Source organism: Pristiophorus japonicus, chromosome 12, assembly GCF_044704955.1.
Source record: "Pristiophorus japonicus isolate sPriJap1 chromosome 12, sPriJap1.hap1, whole genome shotgun sequence".
Lineage (NCBI taxonomy): Eukaryota > Metazoa > Chordata > Chondrichthyes > Pristiophoridae > Pristiophorus > Pristiophorus japonicus.
Genome location: NC_091988.1, coordinates 164,194,100 through 164,213,263, shown reverse-complemented (window position 1 = coordinate 164,213,263; position 19,164 = coordinate 164,194,100).

Below are 19,164 nucleotides of genomic sequence, written 5' to 3'. Positions count from 1 at the left end.
GCAGTCTTTAAGAAGTATTTTTTATTTATTTGTTCATGGGATGTGGACGTCACTGACAAGGCCAGCATTTATTGCCCATCCCTAATTACCTTTGAGAAGATGGTGGTGAGCCGCCTTCTTGAACTGCTGCAGTGTGGTGAAGGTGCTCCCACAGTGCTGTTATGGAGGGAGTTCCAGCGACGATGAAGGCACGGCAATATACTTCCAATTCAGGATGGTGTGTGACTTGGAGGGGAACGTGGAGGTGGTGATGTTCTCATGCACCTGCTACCCTTATCCTTCTAGGCGGTAGAGGTCACGGGGTTTGGGAGAAACCTTGGCGAGTTGCTGCAGTGCATCTTGTAGATGGTACACACTGCAGCCACGGTACATGGTGGATGGTGTGCCAATCAAGTGGGCTGCTTTGTCCTGGATGGTGTTGAGTTTCGAGTGTTGTTGGAGCTGTGTCTGTTTATTGGGGCTAGATGGAGAGTTGGTTTAAAAACAAACTGCTAGTGGAAGGCTTTGCAAAGCATAACCTCTTCCAGGACAGAGCAGTTTGCTTCATTGATGCCCCAGCCATTGGACTCAATATGTACCCCTTCTATCAGCAGCATACTATGGCTGCAGTACGTACCATCTACAGAAGGCGCGACAGTAACTCACCAAACTTACTTTGACAGCACCTTGCTCCCCTGACACCTCTATCACCAGGAAGAAGAGCAGCAATGTTGTGGTTACACCATCATCTCCATCACGGGAGGTACATTACAATCCTCCTAAATGGTCACGAAGTTGTTATCTGAAGTTCAGAATGTGATGGTCTGTGAGCTTGATAGAATAAGACAACAATGCTGCCTTTGTTTTGTCTGCCTTTTGAGCTGGATGCTGGAGTAAATACGTATTTTGAGGAGCACAGGAAGTCATTAATTTAATGTAAACTCTCCATTTCACTGAGGTGTAAATTACAGCAGTTTAATGAAAGAAATAAAACCTGGGGCCTGTCTGTTGACAAAATGCAAATTAGTGTAATATGTCTCGTTTCTAAATGATTGTTTCATTTATGGGTAGAAATGTTAACAAAAGGTCAAGCAAATATTAATTTAGGCAGCACAAGTTAGCTGCACAAAATGTATTTTCCAATGCCTCATGGTTAATTTGTAAATAATTACACCTTTGTAATTAAGGGCTGGTACTGCTATTATTGTAGACACTAATTTGTGTGGCTGTCCTCTATTATTAAATGTGCACTATATGATTACATTGCTTATTACTTGGGTTACATTAAAGAAGATTACAAAGGGTTTGTAAAATTATTAAATGTTGCACAGAAGGTGCCTGCCGTCAAGTGGGTTCGTAGCTTTTACCTTGGGTACCTACTTGGATTTGAAGCAGTGAAGGTAGGATGAAATGCCAGTTACAAAGGTTTTTCATGAATTAACTTTGGATAGTTAATGTACTATATTGGCACACTTGCTTTGGGTAGTTGCAAGGTTGACTGGTGAGGGAAATGGAGAAGGTGCACTTTGAGAGCTCTTCACAAGTTATGGTTAAGGAACTTTGCTAGGAAAGAGTAGCGGGAGCTTTATGCTTTTTATCAGTGATGTTATGGCTGACCTAGGAAAACTTGGTACAAACTTTTACCAAAACAGAAAAATTCCTTTTCTCCAGTACTAATTAGCAATTCATTAATAGTAATTAATTAAGGTGCTGTCTGTTGAAACATCTGCCTTGAAACATGAGGCTTGGAAATTACCTTGCTTTCTAATCTGATAATTTTGAATATATTCTGCCGTATATAATAAGAACAAATGATATATTTAATGCAATGTTTGTAATCAGCTACGCACTTCTGAATTTAATGCTTTCCCAGCATTACTGTTAATGTAATGTACTTGATGGAAAGAACTTGCATTTATGTAGTGCATTATGTCCGCGGGAGGTCAAAATGCTTCACAAACAATGAACTATTTTTGAAGTGCAGTCATGTATTCTACGTAGGCCAAGGCAGCAGCCAATTTGCACAGAACCAGGTCTCACAACCCGCAATGACTAATTAATCTGCTTTTTGTTGGTGATGGCAAGATACCAGGAGAACATCCTGCTGCTTCAAATAATGCCATGGAACCTGCTCCATGCATCTGAACAATCAGGTGGAACCTCACTCTAACATCTAATGCAAAAGATGGCACATCCAACATGGCAACACTCCCTCACTACTGCATTGAAGTATCATACTAAATTATATGCTTAAGTCCTAATGTGTGTCTTGAGCCCAGTTATAAGTAGAAAGTTTAACTGACTTACAAAGTGCGGTTAGAACTCAGTATCTGTTTTCTTTCAATCAGAGGCCACCTTAGACTGCTGCACGAAGGGGTATGGTAGTGTAGTGGTTATGTTACTGGACTAGTAATCTGGAGTATGTGAGTTCAAATCCCAACATTGCAGTTTGAGAATTTGAATTCAGTTTAAGATAAAATCGGGAGATAAAAATCTGGCATCAGTGAAAGTGACCACGAAGCTGCTGGATTGTTATCAAAAACCCAACTGGTTTACTGATATCCCTTTAGAGAAGTAAACCTGAAAAATTGCAGCGGTTCAAGAAGGCGGCCCACTAGAACCTTCTCAGGGCAACTAGGGATGGGCTTTCATTCCTAACAATGGGGAAAAAACACGATTAGCAATTGCTGCATGTTCTGACAATCTGGAAAGTTCTTTGAAATGATTTGTGGAATTGACCCTTTTGAAGGTTACTTCCAGAATCTGCCCCACAAAGATCTGTAATGTTCATTAGGTTAACTCCATGTTTTGAAGAAAATATTCTTGCGCCTTTATGCAGAATCACTCTGTCCATGAAAGCAGCTGTTCATTGTAGAAGCTACCAGGGGAGAAATTATTCTGTGATCACTACTGCCATCTGCAGGAAATTCTACGGGTAACATCATCTCAAACACCTTGTCAGTAATTCACATGCCAGTCAACAACAATTAGGCTATTTGAGGACCAATTTTCAAACTGCTCTGATTTAGAGTAAATAACTTTTTTTAAAGCTTGAAATATCTTTTCTATTGTTGATCTGAATTGGAGACAACAGTACTGTATAAACGCAGTGAGTGAACTGATTCCTAGCATTATGAATATTAGTGGTGTAGCTACTTACTGCTATCTTCCAATATTGCTACTTGCTTTCAGCAAAATACTTTCAGTAATGCTGTTTACCCATTTCTCTCCACGGGAAAGTGCTAAGTGTTTGCAGATTTCAGAGATCAAAACTGATGGCGATTTTTAAACATGTGTACTATTTTAATCATCACGGTTTAGCAATCCAAAATCAATATAAGCAACATGTTTTTGCAGTTTTCTTTATCATTTGTTGCCACAATAGCTTCAAAAATGTATTTATAAAGTTGAACTATGCAATTCGTCAATCTTATAGACTGTTTGGAAGGTAAAGAGCTTTACTTCACAGCATGCTGATTTCATTCCATTTATCATGGTGCCTATCCTCTTCCACAACCTCTCGACCTATCTCCTACTCTGTGAGGTGCACCTTATCCTCCCAGTATTTGGGGGGGGGGGGGGGAGATCTGGGCTCCGTTTGCTCACCCTCATGCACCCCTTTCCAGTGTTACAACCTCTTCTTTTCATCTTAGGCAGTCCCCCGGAGTCAAGGGTGACTTGCTTCCACACTAAAATGACTGATTAAGGTGACTGATTAATGCGGGATCTACAGTCTCGGTCACAGGTGGGGCAGTTGGTGGGACGGGTAGGTGGGGTGCTTGATTTGTCGTATGCTCCTTCCACTGCTTTGTACTTGGCTCCCGGTGAAAAGACTTGAAGTGTTCGGCGAATTCTCAGATGCTTCTCCTCCACTTTGGGCGGTCTTGGGCCAGGGATTTCCAAGAGCTGCAACCACCCCCAGTTGTCCTATGGGACTCCACTCCCACAGCTCCCTATCTACTTTATTATTTCCAGCACTGGGAAACCAGTTTTTAAAGAGATTATAGTGCTTATATATATGTATATATATACACTTCATAAGCACCTGTTCCTGGAAACCAGCGAAGATGATGGAGGCCCAGTGGATGGGGGAAGGGATAGGGTATGGGTGATTGAGGGGAAGGGGATGCAGGAAGGTGACGAGGGGAAGAGTGAGGGAGTGAGAGTACAACAACATGGATGGGGAGCAATGAGGGGGATACAGGGATAATTGAATAGTGGAAGGTTGAGAACAGAATTGGGCGATTGGGAGGTTCTGACAGGAAGAGTGAGGGTGTGAAAGCAGAGTGTGGATTACCAAAGGATGGGTGAGAAGCAAACAGCAATGCAGTAAGGTGCAGAAGGGATGGGAGGCATATACGAGGTATGAGGAAGTACACAAGAACTCTTAGCAAGAGGCAAAAGGCCAACAGATAAAGAAGCAGAACAGGCAAACAAGAGACAGCATTAAACAATCAAGGAAGTAGGGAATGGGTAGGGTCGACAGAGATAGTGAAGGGGAAATATGAGAGAGTGAGGACAGTTGTGAGGGCATAAGGAATAGGTCAGAGAATGAAAGTGAATGAAAACTGGAGAAAGGGAGCAGGGCGGTGTAAGACAATGATAAATGGAGGAGAAAAGGAAGAGGAGACTGTGGAAGGCATCGCAAGGGAGTCGCACCAAGGTTCGGGTAGGGGAACAGTGTGACAGTGAGGAAAGGAAGAGCGCAGAGACATTAGTTGGAAAGCAACATTTAAAAAACACAGAATGTCAGAAACAGCATAGCCGCCACCATCAAAACTTCCTGTTGTGTAACTTACAAATTGGAGTCTACCATAAGTACCTTCTCTGATTTAGTTGCATCATTCACTCCCACAAACAGTTTGAGTGTCATACTTTTATGGGGTTGACTCACACCCTGCCCTATGTACACTTGTGTGTTTCTGGGACATAGGGGTGTAACAACAAATCATCCTTGACCTGAATCAGATATATTTTTCTTTGGCACTAGATGACACAAGATCAGTTCAAATCATTAAGCTGCTATATTTCACAGTCGGATGATCGTGCAGTGCAATACTTATGATCAGACTCAGTTAGTTCTATCAGTGCAGGCTATCTCTGAGGAGCAATGTGAAAATAATGACTACGCTATGCTACTCCACATCCATTACCATGTTGGCTATCTTAGACCAACTCATCTGCATCCTGCCTTTTCTGAGCCTGCCATTTCTGGAACCTTCACCTGCCACTCCTCTTGCAAAAGCAGAACTCTTTTTTTTAGGCACCTGACATTCTGCTTCATTTCCTAACTGTTAACCGTCAAAAAGAGATCAAAACCCTTACAACATAATGGGTGTGAAGTGTTCATCAAGTACAGAGGCAAGGCACTAAATAGCTGGTCATTTCCGTGTAAGGAAAGGGACAGCCCCTTCTACGCAGCAGCGGGAGGCATCCCAGTGCATAGCACTGCGCCCCTCTCCCTGTGCTTCCGCCCTGCTCGCACCCCCAGAGGAAGTGGAGCATGTTATTTCACGCTCCACTTCCTCTTGGGGGCAGTAACCCAATATCGTGAGTGGGGCGGGACTTATGCACCTGGCGCAGGAACTCCCACCTCTTGGATGTTACCGCCCCCAAACGGGGCGCTATGCAATTCCCCCCCCGCCCCCCATAATCTCTACCCTTCGAATCAGGACCCAGATTATCTATGCACCAATGGCTGCGGCTGGAACACACCCATTTATTGGAGCTTTCCAGTGTCATCTGCCACCAGCCCAACAATTAATATACTGATCAATATCAAGATTAGATCATAGTATCTGAGGAAGAGGGTAAGATGAATCTTTGCAGTTCTGGCTCCAAGCAAATCTTATTTAATTACAATGACTGCATATCTTAAAATTGGGGCTTTGTTCCAGAACATCCTTCTTAGAGTTTTCCGGCGAACCAATTATTTGGCTCACATTAGTAACAGATTGTTCTAATTTGTTGTCGCCCAAGAGGACAGGTGTATTATTTTTCATTATGGATTTGAGGTTCTTGAGCTTCTTTATTTTGGAAGAAGTGTTCAGTATGATACATTAGCACATTATTGTTTAGGTAATACAATTCAGCAGTCATCGACCTCAGGGAAAATAATTTCACTAGCGAGTTAAATAACCTCTTCAATACTGTTTGACACTCATTGTGGAAGGATTAAGCTGCCTCTGTATGCATCCCAATGTCACATCAAACATGTTAAAATGTTTCTCAAAAGTGTCAGCTTTCATAATCTTAATTTATGCCAACATAAGCACTCAGTTCTTGTCAGATGTTTAGAGTCTCACACTATAAGACCACTAAATTAAAATGCCGTCAAAATGCTCCACTGTAAAGTCCTTACTCTACAGTATGAAACCACACGAGGCACACGCTTGGGGACAAGGTCACTATGTGACCTTAACTCTTTATTCACAGGACTCCAACGACGATGACCCTGCGTGGGACCTCCCTTTTTGTACCTGTGTGATCAGATAAGGAGTGTCTCCCACAAGTTCACCCCTGTGGTCAAGGAGTGCATCTAGGTTGAGGGTATACAGTAATACATGGTGTTACATTGTGGTTACATACATGACATCACCTCCCCCCCAAAGTCTTATTGGGATCATAGGTTTAGTCTTTTAGGTGGTCTACGCTCCCTCGTGGAGCGCCGCAGTTGGGGTTCTGGTTGTTGGACACTGACGTGAGTGTCTGTCATCTGTGGTGATTCCGGCCTGTCCGGGCTGACCGCAGGGACTGTGCATTCTTCTGATTGCTCTTGTTGCTCGTTCACTGGCGGTGTTGTGAGCTCCATCTCATGGTCTTCTTCAGGTTCCTCCATGTCGATGCTGAATGTTTTTTTACTTGGTCCAGATGCTTACGGCATATCTGACCATTGTTGAGTTTTACCACGATGACCCTATTCCCCTCTTTGTCAATTACAGTGCCCTCAAGCCATTTGGGCCCCATGGCGTGATTGAGGACAAATACAGGATTATTTATTTCTATACATCTCCCCCTCGAATTATGATCATGGTACTCGTTTTGTGACTTGCGCTTGCCCACAAATATGTCAGTCAGGACTGGGTGAATGAGGGACAACCGAGTTTTGAGTGTCCGTTTCATTATTAGCTCTGCGGGCGGGACCCCCGTGAGCGAGTGCGGTCGGGATCAATAAGGCAGCAGAAGATGCGATAGGCGGCATTGTAGGGAGGGTCCTTGAAACCTGAGCATACCTTGCTTAATGACTTGGACCGCACGTTCCGTCTGGCCATTGGAAGCCGGCTTCAACGGCGCAGTTCTGACGTGGTTGTTGCCATTGCCTGACATAAACTCCCGGAATTCGTAGCTCGTGAAACATGGGCCATTATCACTAACCAGGATGTCCGGCAAGCCATGGGTTGCAAAGATCGCACGTAGGCTTTCCACGGTGGTGGATGACGTGCATGAATTCAGAATGATGCACTCGATCCTTTTCGAGTACGCATCTGCCACAATAAGGAACATCTTTCCCATGAACGGGCCCGCGTAGTCAACATGAATGCGTGACCATGGCCTGGTAGGCCAGGGCCACGGGCTGAGCGGGGCCTCCCTGGGGGCATTACCCAGCTGGGCACACATTGTGCACCTGCGAACACAGTGTTCCAGGTCTGAATCAATTCCAGGCCACCAAACGTGTGATCGGGCAATGGCCTTCATCAGCACAATGCCTGGGTGCTCGCTGTGGAGTTCCCTGCTGAATGCCTCCCTGCCCTTCTGGGGCATAACTACCCAGCTGCCCCATAGTAGGCAGTCGGCTTGGATGGAGAGCTCATCCATCCGCCTGTGGAACGGTCTGACCTCCTCAGGGCATGCTCTGTGTGCGGGCACCCAATTCCCAGTCAGGACACATTTCTTAATCAGGGATAGGAGGCAATCTCTGTTTGTCCAGATTTTGATCTGCCGGGCTGTGATGAGGGAGCCTGTGCTGTCAAAGGCATCGACAGCCATGACCGTCTCGGCGCTTTGCTCCGCTGCCCCCTCAGTGGAAGTCTGCTGAGCGCGTCAGCGCAATTTTCAGTGCTGGGCCAGTGCCGGATGGAGTAGTCATAAGCAGCCAGCGTGAGAGCCCATCGCTGTATGCGAACTGATGCGTTGGCATTGATAGCCTTGCTGTCTGACAACAGGGATGTTAATGGCTTGTGGCCCGTCTCTAATTCAAACTTCCTACCAAAGAGGTACTGATGCATTTTTTTTACGCCATAGACACATGCAAGCGGTTCCTTCTCGACCATCCCATATCCCCGTTCTGCTTGAGGGAGCGACCTGGAGGCATAAACCACAGGTTGTAGGTGACCCTCTGCATTGCCCTGCTGCAACACGCACCCAACCCCATAGGACGATGCATCACATGTCAGAACCAATTTTTTTCAGGGGTCGTAAGGGTCAATAACTTGTTTGAACAAAGTAGGTTTCGCACCCGATCAAAAGCACGTTCCTGACAGTCCCTCCAAAACCAATCGCAACCCTTATGCAGGAGCACGTGTAGCGGCTCCAACAACGTGCTCAAGTTCGGCAGAAAGTTCCCGAAATAGTTCAACAGTCCCAGGAATGAACGCAACTCTGATGTGTTGCAGGGCCTAGGTGCTCGTCGAATCGCCTCTGTTTTGGATTCGGTGGGCCGAATCCTATCTGCAGCAACCCTCCTGCCCAGAAACTCAATCTCAGGAGCTAAGAACACACATTTAGACTTCTTGAGTCGCAGGCCTACCCGGTCCAGTCAGCGTAGCACCTCGTCCAGGTTGTGGAGGTGTTCCTCGGTGTCTCGACCCATGATGAGGATGTCGTCCTGGAATACGATCATTCCAGGAATGGATTTAAGCAGGCTTTCCTTGTTTCTTTGAAAAATTGCGACCACTGATCGAATGCCAAACGGGCACCTATTATAAACGAACAGTCCCTTGTGCGTGGTGACGGCGGTCAGTAGTTTAGATTCGTCGGCCAGTTCCTGGGTCATATAGCCTGAAGTGAGGTCCAACTTGGTTAACAGCTTGCCACCTGCCAGGGTGGCGAAGAGGTCCTCCGCTCTCGGGAGCGAGTATTGATCTTGTAGGGACACCCGATTGATAGTGGCCTTGTAGTCACCACAGATCCTGACAGAGCCATTTGTTTTTAGGATGGGAACGATGGGACTCGCTCAGTCGCTGAATTCAACAGTCGAGATGATGCCCTCTCTCAACAGCCGGTCCAATTCGCTCTCGATATTTTCCCGTATCACATGCGGCACCGCTCTGGCTTTGTGGTGCACTGGCCTGGTGTCCGGGATGATGTATATCACTACTTTAGTGCCTTTGAAAGTCCCGATGCCAGGTTGGAATAGTGAATAGGACTTGTGAGCATGAACTTCGCTCCACAGATGCCATTGCGTGAACAACCCCTCATTTCCAGTTCATCTCGGCTAACCAGCTCCTCCCCAACAGTGCGGGACCATTGCCCGGGACAATCCAGAGCGGCAGCCGATTCACTAACCCATTGTGTGTGACAGCCAACATTGCACTGCCTAGCACCGGAATGATTTCTTTAGTGTAAGTCCATAATTGTGTCTCAATACGTGCTAATTTGGGTCTACTGGCTTTAAGTGGCCATAGCTTCTCAAATTGCTGAACGCCCATGAGTGACTGGCTGGCCCCAGTCTCCAGCTCCATGCGTACTGGGATACCGTTTAATAAAACCCTCATCATCATTGGTGGCATTTTGGTGTATGAACTGTGAATATTCGCCACATGGACCCGTTGAACCTCGCCGTCCATCGATTTGCCGCAAAAGTCAAACTGTCTCAAAGAACCCTCTTCTGGTCCATCCACCTCATATATTAGTCTGGTTGCAGACTTCCTGCACATTCAAGCTAAGTGGCCACTGAGATTACAGTTCCTGCAGAAAAACTGTTGAAATCTGCAAGATCTAGCTGAGTGTTTTCCCCCACACCTCCAGCATGAGTTAAAGTTTCCATTGTTGGGAACAAAGGGACTATGGCCAGGCATTCCACGCTGATTGTCCCTTTGACTGCTCTTAAGTACCCTATTAGTGGGTGTCAATGGCCCCATCCCGGGCCGCATTGTCCACTGTGATGGCGTGAATGTCCATTCAGCCTGCCATTGCCTCTGTTGAAGTCCTACTCTGGGGTCTATTGCTGCCTGGGGAGTGTCGGACTGTCCCTGCCTGCCTGCGGGGCTCTGAGTCGCATTGATGATGTTCACTCCCTGATCCATCGCCGCGTTAGAGGCAGAATTGCGCAGGTATATTATTTTCATCTCTTCCTCCCTCTCCATGTAAGTTTGAGCTATCAACGCCGCCGCTTCCAAGGTCAAATCCTTGTTCTCAATTAATTTGCGGAAAATTCCCGCATGACCGATTCCCTCGATAAAGAAGTCCCTTAGCATCTCCCCCCTTCAGACATCTGTGAACTTACAGAGGCTGGCCAAATGCCGGAGGTCCGCTACGAAGTCCGGTATGCTCTGTCCTTCACGGGTCAGTGGGTGTAGAATCTGTGTCGGGCCATATGTATGCTACTTGCTGGTTTGAGGTGCTCCCCGATCAATTTGCTAAGTTCTTCGAAGGTTTTGTCCGCCGGCTTTTTGGGTGCTAGTAAGTCCTTCATGAGCGCGTAAGTCTTTGGTCCGCAGCTGGTCAAAAGATGAGCCCTTCGCTTGTTGGCCGCTGCATCCCCCAGCCATTCTTTCATAACGAAGCTTTGCTGAAGCCTCTTGACAAAATCGTCCCAGTCTTCCCCAACACAGTACAGTTCCTCTGTGCTACCGGTGGCCATTCCCATAGGTCGTGAATTCCCATTTCTCGTCGCCAATGTAAAGTCCTTACTCTACAGTATGAAACCACATGAGGCACATTCTGGGGAACTCTTTATTCACAGGACTCCAAAGACGATGACCCTACTTGGGACCTCCCTTTTTATACCTGTGTGTTCAGATAAGGAGTGTCTCTCACGAGTTCACCCCTTGTTGTCAAGGTGTACATCTCAGTTGAGTGTATACAGTAATACAGTGGTGTTATATTGTGGTTACATACATGACATTCACCTTCCAAGCAGGGCTGAAGATTAGGGTGAAAGTCCTGTGGCTAATAGCAGTAGCCTTTTCTTTGTGGTTTTAAATGCAAAACTCATCATGATGTTTGTGTAATGTATTCCCAGAGTGTGTGGAAATTTAAGGAAAGCTTTTCATATAACTCAATATGTAAGACAAAGGCACACCTCACGTATGGATAATTCTATAAATGTAGCCTGTGTACAACTCCATTGAGAAGCAGATTTACAGTAACAATCCAGGTATCTTTGATGCTATTAAAAACTTAATCCTGAGGACACATCTCTTCCATGACCTGCCTGTGTTATTTGGTTAGCTAGTTTTACCAAGAAGTGATTCAACCTAGCTTAGTGGAAAATCTAAATTCCCCACATTATTATGTTACGTAATCTAGTATATATTCGCTTAAATGTCAAAATAAAAAATCTATTTATGTAATTGATTTTAACAATACGTGTCCTCTGGAACTTTCAAATTCCCTCTGATTTCAGTTTTAATCTGGTAGAAAGATTCTCAGGAATGAATTTTCATTGCCTAGCATACTCTTTGTGTCCCTATTTAATTGCTGCTCCATAAACTAAACACTGGCTCCTGATCCTATGTGCGCTTTGCTCTCAGGCCTGCTCGTATTCCACCCCTTCCCGGAATGTAGTCACTAAGTGGATTCAAGGGGAATGGGTCAGTCTTCAGTCACTAGTTGCTCACTTTTTCAAGTTTGTTTACTTATTTGATAGAAGTGTTTAACATCATGAGGGGTCTGGACAGAGTAGATAGAGAGAAACTATGCCTATTGACAGAAGGGTCGAGAACCAGAGGACACAGATTTAAGGTGATTGGCAAAAGAACCAAGGGCGATGTAAGAAAAACACACAGCGAGTGGTTAGGATCTGGAATGCATGGCCTGAAAGGGTGGTAGAGGCAGACTCCATCCCGGCTTTCAAACGGGAGTTGGATAATTACCTGAAAGAAAAAATTGCAGGGCTACGGGGAAAGGGTGGAGGAGTGGACTAGCTGAGGTGCTCTTGCAGAGAGCCGTCATGGGCTCGACGGGCTGAATGGTCTTCTCTCATGCTGTAACAATTCTAGTCTGAGGAAACGGCATCAAGGTTAGCTCATATCTCAGGCTCCCTTTTTTTACTTGCAGTAATGCACAACGCTTTTAACATTAAAAGTAAAATCCTCCTAGCTCCAATTTTAATGCCAGGTGGATTTCCCACTCAGGCCTGAGTTAAAATGGCAGTCGGATCTCAATGATGTAATTAGGCCACAACATACATATGTAAAGAAGGACCCTGTGGGCTATGGGCACGTGGCCTTGCTGCTTGCACAGTAGAGCAGGTTAAAATTGCAGATGTTGCGGTCCTGGTGGTTTTTGGACAAGAGCCAGGGTGATTTTTAACTGCCTACCCGCCAGGTTTCTGCTGAGCAAGTAAGATTAAAATTGCTCCATTAACATTTCTTGTAATTGTCTTTTTTTTTTGGTCAGTATCACTTTTTGTCAATACACGAAATTACCTCCCGACTGAAAGCAGGCACACCTACCATTTCTGAAGCATTTTCTCCGCCCCAATCCATGGGGTGGAGAGTAGAGCGGTATTGAGGACTTCAAATTTTTTTTTCATCTCGGGCCGTTTTCGGGTTGGCTGCGGGGCGGAAGTGTGTGGAGCGGGTCGGATGACGTCAGGGCGACACTGATGACGTCAGCACGACGCAGACAGTGTCGCGTTGCTCTGATGCATCACAGCGTCCCTCCTCTTCAGTTCGAGGGGAGGGCTGCTGTGAGCTCTGCATTAATTTCGGTGGCGCCCACTGGGCCACCAGAAAGGGTTTCGGCTAAGGGCACACGCGCCACCCGGCCAGCGGAAGCTTCCCGCAGGGGAAAGCTGCTGTCAGGGGCACTGAGTGGCGGTGGTCCTGCTCCCGCAGGGTAATTTTCCACACGAGGCAGAAAGGGGGTCACTGCTGGTCAGAAGGGGGTTAGCACGTGCCGGACGGGCAGCAGCACAGGCAGCGTGGAAATCCGTTCCCGCCGCTCCCGGCCCGAGGGCAATTTAGGACAGCTCTAAGAGGCGGTAATGGAGCTTAAGTAGGGGCAATTTCACCGCCTAAGACTCCCAAGTAAAACAATAACAAATTAAATTTAAGAGCTAGGGAATGTTCAAATCAAAAATGAGGAGAGTGGCTAGAAAACAAACTCATTTTTTATGAAAACACCTTTCCCTGAATAACCAGTCAGGAAAATCTACCAATGAAAGAAAGGAGGATGTGAACCAATCGACTCCTTCCAAAAGCTTTTTGAAAATTTTTTAGGTGATTGTTTTTTTTGCCCTTTGTAACTGAAGTTTCTTATGCACAAAATGCTTGAGACAAAGTGAAAACATCACAGATCACCCACTCTTTGTAGAACCTTCCCGATTTTAATTCTATTGATTTCGGGAGTGAAGGTGAAAATCCACCCTGACGTATTTCACAATAAGCATGCCTGTCTGTCTGTTTTGTATCTGCTAATACCTTCATTTAAAGTTTTCACTTTGAGGTCTTAGTCTAAGCTTCAACCGGATATTTTTCCCCAGAACCATTAAAGGCAGTTACAAACCACATCCCTGAGTTCTGAACATGTGCAGTTCTCATCATTTCCCAGCACAGTCCTCTCTCTCACTGCAACAGACTGCCAATGACTTTCTTTGTTTTCAATTATCAATCATCGTACTGATGCAGTATCATAAATGGCCAGTTTAGAAAATGTATTGCCTCATTTAGAGTTGCAAAGTGATAAAAACTAGATTGTGTATGTTACATCGATGGTCTGTAGTCTGTACATTTTTCTTGCCATTACAGTAATGGCAAGAAAATGTCAGTCATTCTTCCTCTAATGGCCAAGTACCTGGAATTCTACTTTAGTGACATCCTTGTTGTGGTTAAGCTTAACTTGTGGTTCCTTCTCTTTGCACCACTGACCCTGTTCTTTCTTAGCCTGAGATCACTAGTTACAAAATAGGAAGCACCATTTATAGTTGAGACCAGACTCCAGAGTTGCGTTGTCACTCATGCAGACATGTATCTTCTGGCTCTCGCGTGCTGTTCCATGTGTTGTGAGGATAGGCAGGGGACAAGGTGGCAGTGTGTTGCTAAGGGGATGATTTGAAGTTTTGGCGGAGAAAGAAAGGATTAAGGTGAATGGGGGGCTGTTTTTAGAAGGTTTATATCTAATAGATCTGTGAACCATTAAAAAATATATATATTACATCGGATATATAGCACGGAACCAGGCCAGTCAGCCCAACCTGTCCATGCTGGCATTTATGCTCCACTCGAGCCTCCTCCTGTCTTTCCTCATCTAAATCTAGCAGCATAACCCTCTATTCCATCCTCTGTCATGCTTATCTAGCCTCCCCTTAAATGCATCTATACTATTCGCTTTAAACACTCCCTGTGGTAACGAGTTCCACATTCTCACCACTCTCTGGATAAAGAAGTTTCTTCTGAATTCCCTATTTGATTTCTTGGTGACTATATATTGATGTCCTCTAGTTTTGCTCTCCCCAACAAGTGGAAACACTCTGGGACCGAAATTGCCCTCCGCCCCGTTTGGGGAGGATAATTTGAATTAAGTGATGATTCTCCACCGAATCTATGGGGCGGAGAATCGATCGAAATTGCCCTCTTTTTTTAAAAAAATGATCGGGGTGGTGTTTGGGGAGGCTGAGGGACGGAAGTGCGTCGGGAGCGGGGCGGAAGGTGGGCATTGTCGTCAGCCCGAGGCAGATGTGCCGCATTGCGCTGATTTGTAGCAATGTCCCTCCTCTTCAGTTAAAGGGGAAGGCTGCTGCGACCTCTGCAGCTACTTTAGTGGCGCCCACTGGGCCACCAGGGAGGGCTTTGGCCGGGCCAGCCGGACCCGTGGGCCGCCAATGTCGGGCTGACTACAGAGTTGGCCAACAATTAAAATAAAATGGATGCCGTGGCGATGCACCCTCCCCTTTAAGGGCGGACGCACCGCTCAGCCACTGGCAGCTTCCCGCCGGGAAAAGCTGTCGGGGGCACCGACCGGCGGCGGCTCCACTCCTGTGGGGCAATTTCCCTCGCAGGGCGTGTGCCCAATGGGATGGGAACATGGGGCGCGGTGGAAACCCGTTTCTGCTGCCTGTCTCCCCAGTCGGAAAGGCCTTACCACACCATTACCATCTCTTAGAGGCGGTAATGAGCCTTAAAGAGGGGGGCAATTTCTGCCCCTCTGTCTACTCTATCGAAACCTTTCATAATTTTAAAGATCCCTAATAGGTCACCCCTCGGATTTGTTTTTTTCAAGAGAAAAGAGACCCAGCCTGTTCATCCATTCCTGATGGGTATGCCATCGCATTTCTGGTATCATCCTTGCAAATCTTTTTTGGACTCTCTCCACTGTCTCTATATCCTTTTTATAATATGGCAACCAGAATTGTACACAGTACTCCAAGTGTGGTCTAACTAAGGTTTGATACAAATTTAGCATAACTTCTCTATTTTTTAGTTCTATAGGGCTCAATTTTACCCAAGCCCGTTTTCTGGCGTATTGCCAGAGTTATGCCGGGTTTTAGGTTCAGAAATGCGCCATAAATAATTGTACTAACTTTCCCTGACCTGTAACTAGAATCCGGAGCTGCGCAGAATGTCCAGTCGCCTCGGGGGGGGGGGGGGGTGGAGCCTGCTGTTTGCGCCAAAAAATGAAGCCGGGCCTTCTGCGCATGCGCGGGGAAAAAAACTTACATTTTTGACGTGCATACTCAGTACAGCTGTGATTTGGCAATCGGCCATTTTTAAAGATTGCTCTGACAACAGTGAGGGAGATCAGCAAGGCTGCTGCTGGCCAATGCATTGAAGGGTTTTTATTGGTGCTACAAGCTCTGGAGATCTCTGCCTAGTTACTCGCAAAGTGGCATCAATTTCAGCAGATAGCACAGTTTCCCCTGGCAGGAAAACAGAGCCAATCCTGCAATGAGCGTTGGAGAGGCACCACTGTAAACGCAGTTTATTCCGAAGCACATAGATCAAGAAAGGATGTTACGACTTCATGTTCAGTCTAAATAAATAGTTCTCACCACTCATTTTCGTTGCATTTGGATCAATTTGTGATGTTTGGTAGAGCTAATTCTTCTTGCTGTGTGCTGGGAGCTTGTTACATCAGCCAGCTTGCTGATGTCCAGCTGAGCAACAAAATTGTTTGGCTTGCTTGTTAAGCAATAAAAAAGCAACAATTGCCAACTCAAAGGGATTACTGATCCGATCCGCTCCCTCCCCCGCCGACCTTGGCCCCGAGTGTCCTCCCGGTCCGCACCCACCCCTAGCCCAGGCCGAAGGGCTTACCGATCCGATCCGCTCCCTCCCCTGCCGACCCTGGCCCCGAGTGTCCTCCCGGTCCGCTCCCCACCCCTAGCCCAGGCCGAAGGGCTTGTCGGTCCACTCCCCACCCCTAGCCCAGGCCAAATGGCCTCCTCCAATTTACTTACCTGCGCCGATTTATTTAACTCACCGCAAGGGTTTTCTGGAGAGGCCACATACGCTGGCCAAAGCAGAAATGGAATAACTATCAGCTGGTCAAAGTTCCCTAACTGGCCAGAATTGGTGTAGGTGGCTGGTTACGCCCCCTTTGGCTGAAAAAAAACGTACCTAAAAAATCTTAACTAACTGAGTTACACTGGTGCAAATTGTTTGGGGAAACTGTGGATTTTTAACTTAGGCCAAAAAAAATAGCCTGCTCCAAAAAAATGGCACAAATCACTCGGGAAAATGGAGCCCTATATCTCTTGAAATAAACCCGAGTGCTTGGCATTCTTTTTTATGGCCTTGTTAACCTCGTTCCTACTTTTACTGATTTGTGTATTTGTACTCTGAGATCCCTTTGCTCCTCTGCCCCATTTAGATTTGTATTTTCAAAGTAATATGTGACCTCCCTATTTTTCTTACCAAAATATAATACCTCACATTTATCTGTGTTGAAATTCATTTGCCAATTATATGCCCATTCTGCAAGTTTATTAATGTAATTTGTTGCAGTATTGTCTACCCCCCCCCTCCAATTTGGTATCATCCATAAATGTAGAAATTATGTTTTTTATGCCTAAGTCTAAATCGTTAATATAAATTGTGAACAACAGTGGTCCCAGCAGTGATCCTTGTGGAACACCACTTCCCACTATGAATAGCTACCCTTTATCCATACTCTGCTTTGTCTTGAAGCCAGCTAGCTATCCATTCTGCTACTTGTCCCCTGACTCCATATTCTCTGACCTTATTCATTATAATTGAGTCTGCTGTGGCATTGCTGATGTTAAGTTGCAGCATACACTTTTTATCTGCCTATGTATTGTCATTCTCATCTTTTGGAATCCCTTGCTCTCTTTCATGCTCACTTGCTCTCTCTTTCGGGCTCACTCTCTGTTTCACACAACTCTCTCTCGCACTCCTTTGTTCTCTCTTTTGCGCTCACTCAATCTCTCTTTTGCGCTCACTCACTGTTTCACATATGCTCTCTCTCGCACTCTTTTGCTTTCGCTCACTTGATCTCACTCTCTTGCTCGTTTTCTCACTCTCTCTTTTCCTCGCTCTTTGACTTTCTGACTCTATTGACCTCTTCTGCTCTTGCACGCACTCTCGCTCTTTCTTTTCTTTTCTCACTTTCTCTTTCCCACTCGTGTCACTTTCTCTCTCGTTCATGCTGTCTCACTTGCTCTCACACACTCACTCTTTTTCTTTCTCTTTTGTTCTCATGTGCGCTATCGCTCTCTTTCGCAATCGCTTTCTCTCTCGTGCTCGTTTTCTCTCACTTGTTTTCTCTCTCTTTCTCGTTCTTGCTCTCTTTCTCTCATGCTCTGTTCTCCTGTTCTGTCAGTGAGAGGTATGGCCACTGGTTACGAAAGTTGTAGGCAAGTTGTGGGTGGGAGGAGAGATATGGTCAGGGGCTCAGGCTGACTCTGGAGTTCACAGTGCATCAACACAATGGGGATGCTGTTCCACTATCTTTACCTGATGACTGTTCCCACAACCACACACAGTCTTCATTATTCCTCCTTCCTCCGCCCTCTTTCATCGCATTGCCTACACCCTAATCCTTTCCTCACTCCACCAGCCTGGCTCTAAAGCCAGTTCCCCAAAATTAAACTGGGAAAATTACAAGGTGATTTTAAAGAAATTCCAGCACTATGATCCTATATGCATTTTAAAACTGCCTTATTTCCGATTCTATTCATAAGTTATGACATACTGTGTGCTCCCTCTGATAATGTCTGCTTCCAATATACAATCGGGTAAGCCATTAGTTGGACTCTGATGCTGTGGTCTGAATGGTTTTGTTATCTTAGATCTGGTCCTGTGTAATGAGACAGGAAAAATAAACGATCTCCTAGTAAAAGATCCTCTCGGAATGAGTGATCACAGTATGGTTGAATTTGTAATACAGATTGAGGGTGAGGAAGTTGTGTCAGAAACGAGCGTACTATGCTTAAACAAAGGGGACTACAGTGGGATGAGGGCAGAGTTGGCTAAAGTAGACTGGAAACACAGACTAAACGGTGGCACAATTGAGGAACAGTGGAGGACTTTTAAGGAGCTCTTTCATAGTACGCAACAAAAATATATTCCAGTGAAAAAGAAAGGCGGTAAGAGAAGGGATAACCAGCTGTGGATAACCAAGGAAATAAAGGAGAGTATCAAATCAAAGACCAATGCGTATAAGGTGGCCAAGGTTAGTGGGAAACTAGAGGATTGGGAAAATTTTAAACGACAGCAAAGAATGACTAAAAAAGCAATAAAGAAAGGAAAGATAGATTTCGAAGGTAAACTTGCGCAAAACATAAAAACAGATAGTAAAAGCTTTTACAGATATATAAAACGGAAAAGAGTGACTAAAGTAAATGTTGGTCCCTTAGAAGATGAGAAGGGGGATTTAATAATGGGAAATGTGGAAATGGCTGAGACCGTAAACAATTATTTTGCTTCGGTCTTCACAGCGGAAGACACAAAAACCATGCCAAAAATTGCTGGTCATGAGAATATGGGAAGGGAGGACCTTGAGACAATCACTATCACTAGGGGGGGAGTGCTGGACAGGCTAATGGGACTCAAGGTAGACAAG